Source organism: Argopecten irradians, unplaced genomic scaffold (genome assembly GCF_041381155.1).
Source record: "Argopecten irradians isolate NY unplaced genomic scaffold, Ai_NY scaffold_0047, whole genome shotgun sequence".
In the NCBI taxonomy this organism is placed as follows: Eukaryota; Metazoa; Mollusca; class Bivalvia; order Pectinida; family Pectinidae; genus Argopecten; species Argopecten irradians.
This window is the reverse complement of record NW_027187514.1, coordinates 55,493-61,943: the sequence shown is the minus strand read 5'-3', so window position 1 is coordinate 61,943 and position 6,451 is coordinate 55,493. Positions and strand designations below refer to the sequence as shown.

The 6,451-nt window shown below is 31.1% G+C and overlaps 1 long non-coding RNA gene across 1 annotated transcript; it reads right to left on the bottom strand.

The window, feature by feature from the left end:
* Positions 1-1,036: 1,036 nt before the first annotated feature.
* LOC138311559 (uncharacterized) lies at positions 1,037-2,214 on the bottom strand. Its single transcript, XR_011206682.1, has 3 exons — positions 2,200-2,214; positions 1,547-1,670; positions 1,037-1,246 (listed from the first exon to the last, which is right to left on the bottom strand). It is a non-coding gene; the product is annotated as an uncharacterized lncRNA (long non-coding RNA).
* Between the last annotated feature and the right edge of the window lie 4,237 nt (positions 2,215-6,451).

The window sequence follows — 6,451 nt, the reverse complement described above, 5'->3', positions numbered from 1 at the left end:
TTTCATCTGGATGAAAAAAAGTACACGGTCATGTGTCCTTTTTTGTACTTTTTTTCCCCCCACATAGTTCTTTTTTTGTACTTTTTCTGTATGGTGTAAAACAATAGAGTGTACTAAAAGCATGCTTTTATGAGCCTGTTTTAGTACTTTTTGTACTTTTTTTGACTCATTTTGGAACCGGGAGGTAAGTTCGGTTCCAAATTGAGTCAAAAAAAGCATGCTTTTTTTGAGTTTTTGACCTTTTTTTAGTGTACTTTTTTGTACTTTAAAAAAAGTTTAACAGTACTTTTTTTGACCTTTTTTATCCAGAAAAAGATATACTTTTAAAAAAGTTCAGTACTTTTAAAGTTACTTTTTATTAGTAGTAGGCAAAAAGTACTAAAACAAGTACCAAAAAGTAAAAAAGTACAAAAAAAGTAACTTTGTGGCGGCGAAAATAAAGTACTAAAAAAAAGCATCATATCAGTGTACTTTTTGTTGACCTTTTACTTTTGTCTAAGAAAACTGGAGTACAAAAAAAAAGTACAGTACTCTGTTTTTAGTACTTTTCTATGTAGACCCAAAATGTACTAAACACAGTTTCAAAAAAAGTACAGTTACTTTTTTAACAATTTAAAAACAAGCTCAACAACAAAATCAAACACTGTATTGAACAAATTTACTTTCTTCGATGTTGGTGGAATTGTACCAATAATTAATTAAGAATACACTTACTGCATAAAACCAGGTGTACTCTTTCACTAATTTCAAATACTATGATTAGAAATCTTATTTATTGATGGTTATAGGTGCCTCAGCTCACCTAGATGGACCTATTAGTATCTCTTATAACACAGAAAAAGTTTAGCAATGTTTTTCTTAAATGAAGATGCAATTCAAGGTTGTTTTTTTTGTTCAAATAGACTTGTCTTAGTTAGTGCAGTGTTTTTTATGTGACACACAATCCAACCAAGATGGACCCACACATCAAGTTTAAAGATAGTACCTGGACATGGTAATGCACAGAAGAAACAAATAAATTAAGGGCCACACTCTGTTCAATATTTACAACACAGCATTGTATTCAGAGATAAAACATGTGTAAATTGTTGAACATTGGCATCAGGTTTTGTCACAATGTTGTCTACAATATAAATTTCAATATGTCAATGCAATGAAATCCTGTCCAAATCTTTTCCCCTTGATCACTGTCCAGTGCAAGTCCATTACATGCTGTTTTTCATTCCATTTTCCTGGCAGTGAAAGCCTGAAAAAAGACAAAGACTTGTGCTGGAACAATAATGTTTGATGGATATATTAAAATGTCTTATTTTTTTGTTTGGCTCAAATAAATCTTTGCTTTAATTTTATACCATGCCATGTGTATGTATGTAACAACGTAAATTCCTCCATTTATTTTTCGAAGCACCCGCCTATATGAACGTACAATGAAGCCAGATACACTCCACACAGGATTACTGAGTTTTAGTGTCTAAAAATGGCATCCATATTTTTACATAATTGCTAGTAATAGCAATCTGAAACCAGGATAGATTGAAATATTTACCTGCAAAAGTGGCTTGATGACAGCTGTGGATTTTCAGTCTCTTTGATGAGGTGCATTCATTTTCAGTCATCAGCTATTCATTTGTTTTTGTTGACTGTTTCTTCTTCTTCATAATTACTGTATTCTGAAAAGAAAAAAAAATAAATAGGATGTGCAATATGGAATACAGTGTGAATGCATATGGTACAATAGTATACTCATAAAAAGTTCACACATGGCTAGATTTATTAATCAAAAATAAATTTACAGAACACTAAATTATTTTAGTGTTTTTATGTACGCATGGCGCAGTCGCCGTGCCCTTTTTACCTGACGCCATGCCTCGATCTTTAAACCCAGCCCTGTTTGTCCCCAGTACCAGTTTTACTAAACCTACCAAAAATACCAGGCAGTCGCTTAATAATTATGTAAACAAAAGAGGTGTGACCACTTCCCTGACCCCTGATCAACACACCCCAGTGAACCTACTGCCATTCTGATAAATGACATTTTTCTCAGAGTGTTAATTCACTTAAATTGTAAGTCTCAATGAAATATTACTTAACAAAAAAGGAATGCAAAGGTTATGTTTAGATGGTAAAATAACTCTTTTTATAATGTTCATACATTGTGTATATCAGTCATCTTAAAACCATCCTTTTATTAATATTTACCTGTTTAAATTAGGCATATTAATGTTATGTCTTTAACCAGTCTGCCCTCGATCATTATCACACACATGATCTGCAATTTGCCTGAAAGGATAAATATGAGGTTATATATACATGACCTGATTGTATGGAAACACATGTATGAATGTGTATACACATTTATATTTAATTGCAGGACTTAATTGACTGATGGACAGCAAAATGTAAAATATGATAGGATTACATCATTGAAACATCATACCTTCTTGTCAAAAAAATGTCGTGAAAACAACGATATAATTGAATATGAGCATCCAAATCACACTCACATATTTAAGTTAATAATGTTATTTCATTACCCATGTTTTCAATGAAAACAAATATTATTTCCCAATCTAATTAATCACGATGAATAAAAGTAAAGTTTAAAAAAAAAAAAAAAAACATAAAATAAATTATGTACCACAAAACGAAATTGTGGGCGATAATGAAGTGAAAAATGATATGGAAAGTTCCATAGTTTTTTAATAAAACTTGTGTCCAGATACAATTTGTTGGATGTTGAATTGATTTATAACATTTAAACCCCCCTGCCGTGTAAATTTTCTTGTGATTTGAAATTGGAAATGATGTTGAAATTTACAACTGAACGGCAATGAAATAATTGCCAAGCCCATTCAAAAAGAAAGCACAGCTATGTAAACAAAAAACGATGTCTAACTTATTTCATAAACTGGGTGTTTTAATTGCATCCAAATGCTTTCAGAACGAAGTAAACAAGTAACAGAGTAAGAGAAATGAACTTACCGTAACTCCATCGGTACTGTGTTCACCAGCTAGAGTTTGAGGAGATCGATGGTATTGTAACAATAAACAAAAAATAAATAACCTCGTGTCTCTGTGCAAACATCCTACCTTCTTTCGATGTTGGCCCAGCAGCCAGTTATATTTGTTTGTTTACAATTCTGCAATCAGCTGACAGACGTAAACAAATATGGCCGCCAGCCAGCTGTTTCACATTCTGTGTTTCCCGCTCAAATAATCACGTGACAAACACATGTGGGGCCGCTTACGTCTTTCACAAAGGAATGCTGTACTATAATATTTCTAAACAAAAATCTCTCAATTCCCTCCACGTTTTATTATTAACTTAGGACAAGGAATAAAAAACGCAAACAAATGAACTGGTGTGCTGATAAATCCACATTTAGTTGCTGTATTACAAACATTATCACCACATGTTAGGCCTCTTACGTGATTCAAAAAGAATGTTGTACGATCCTATCGTCTAAACCAAAAACTCTTTAATTCCTAAATTTTTGTTGAGAGTTTGTGATAATATATATCAAAACAGAAAATTATATTATATTAATAAATCCACCTTTTGACGCGAGGTGTAAACCCAATTTATAATCACGACAACAGAGTATTTGTAATAAGAACCATTTCCGGCATGTCGTGAAAAGATCGAGATTTTTATATAAAAAAAGATAAACAAAACCCTTGTTTTGGCATGGTTTGGAGGAACTTTTTAAAGTATCAATTTCATCGTTGTGATGCTGGAAAGATTATATAGTCACAAGCTATTTATCATCGTATAAGACCATGTGTCTGACCAGAAACATCCAGGCCTACGTAAACATGAGCCGTGAGTGTTTTGTTGGTTAGCCTACTATGATGTCCGAGTCGGTGTAAACAAATGAGTTGATAAAATTCCATTGACAAATTCATCTATGATAGCTTGTATTTCCTTTTACATATAAATCAGACCGATAGCGATATTTTACGTCAACAGTTGTGTGCAACGGAGTATTATCCCGGCATGTCTATTTGTTTTGGTTAGTTTGTTGAGATTTGTATACTGAAACCATTTAATCATTATATGAGGATGGAAATACTTTCACAAACTATTTATTATCGTATGGGACCATGAGTCTGACCCAGGGGAGAGTTTTGTTAGGTCCGTGCAGAACGACTAATGTACATGTGTTGGCTTGTTTACCTGGTTGTAAATCGTTCATTGTGTGTGAAACACTGGTCAGAGACAGGCGATTTGTGTGTCAGTGTGCACGTGACTGTCGATAATTAAGACTCTAATTTTAATGCATCTTATGCTGATCACATAGGCATTGGTTTTATGTAACATATCATGTACATGGGCCTAGTGTATATACTACTATACATTTTTAACTCCATTTAGAGAGAATGGGATTATTGGGAAACACTCATTTCAATAATCTTTTAAGTGTGAAACACTTATATAAACACATCTTTCAACAATATTTTAAGCGTGAAACACTTAAGTGATTAGAAATAATTTAAATCTTTTATGGTAAAGAAATGATTATAAAAACTTAGCATTAAGGAATGTAAAATTATTTCAAACATTTAAGAATGTAAAATTATTCAAAAACATGCATCTGCAACATTCACTTATTAAATAACAATCTTAATTACGGTGGTAGTTGAAATTATATTTCTTTCTAATGTTCTAGTTGTAAACAATTTTTTAATGTTAAATATATTAATTTTGTTAAAAAATAACTCACCCTAAAAAAAATTGGAGTAGTAGAGAAAAAAAATTCAATATTAAAAGTCACACTGAAAAAATTGTTGCCATTATGTAAATATTCTAAGTCCCAAAAAAGTACAAAAAAAGTACACCAAACATTTTTCATCTCTGTGAAAAAATTCTAAGTCCAAAAAAAAATGTACAAAAAAAGTACTCTGAACATTTCCCATTCATCCGTGAAAAATTCTAAGTCCAAAAAAAGTACAAAAAAAGTACTCTGAACATTTCTCATACCATGTGAATAAAAATAAGTCCCAGAAAAGTACAAAAAAAGTACTCTGCAAAAAATGACTAAGTCCAGAAAAAGTAAAAAAAAGTACTCTGCAAAATCTCAAGTCCCAGAAAAAAAGTACAAAAAAACACACTCTGCAGAAATGTTTAAGTCCAGAAAACAGTACAAAAAAAGGTACTCTGTCGTAATAAACAAACATTTGCAAAAATTTCAAGTTACAAAAATAAGTAACATGTAAAAAAAATTTGCAAAATTTTCAGAGTTTAAAAAAAAAAACAAAAAAAATTACTCATGCCCCGTGATAATGACAATTTAAAAAGTACTAAAATATCATTGCCATTTTTTGTACTTTTTAGAAAAATTACTAAACTTACAAACTGAAGCATCAACTAAAAGTACATTTTTTAATGGTGAAGGTATGGACAACATGATGTTTGTATGGATAATAACTACAAATAATTTTGAAAATTTGAAAATTAACAAAACATTGACTATGAACTATGAGGGTCCCAATTGGATTTTTCAAACCTCCGAACCAATATTTTTTCTGATACCTTATGAAACTAAATCAAAATGTTAACATTGCATAAGTGGGAAACTTACCGGTTATGACTCATCAAATGGCCGAATAATCTCGAATTTGAAGTATAAAAAATTGAAAAATGTCATAAATTGACATTTTTTAACCGAAGTAGACAAATGATGGTTATCAAAATGAATGGACCACAATTGACAACAAATTTGCAATACAGTCAGGACAAAAATAAAAATCCAATGATAATGTAGTGATATGCTACTAAAAGTTAAAAAATCCTGATTTTAATCTCAAAAATGGCGATTTTTTACAGCAAATTTTTTCATATTTGGCTTGACGCAGCTAAAATGTTTCCCAACAGCAAACTATTATTTTTAAAAAGTTTTTTTGACCACTTATCTATCAGTTTAAGCAACGAAAACAACACAAAAACCAATGTTAACATCGTATAAAAAATTCCGGTTATGTACGTCATCAAAATGACCATATCGAAATTCACTGAAAAATGAAAAAATAGTCATAACATTGACATTTTTCGACTGAAGTAGACAAATGAGGTATCAAAATGACCACAATAGAAACAACCAAATACATGTCAGGACCAAATAATCCAATATATGTAGTGATTTGAACGCAGGAAATGAAAAAAAATACGATTTTAAGCTCAAAAATGATAATTTTTCAGCATTTTTTTTTTCATATTTGGCTTGACGCAGCAATATTGTTTCCCAACAACAAATTATTATTCGTAATCAGTTATTTGACCTCTTATCAATCAGTTAAAACAACAACAACAACAACAAAAATATATAGAAATGCAAAAGAGAATTGTTGTTATACCATCATTTGGTTTACAAAACATCACCGGATGCGGCATATGATTGTTATTTTTTTTCCAAACCACTGACACTACAGTTTCCTGGTGTCTTGGAATTTC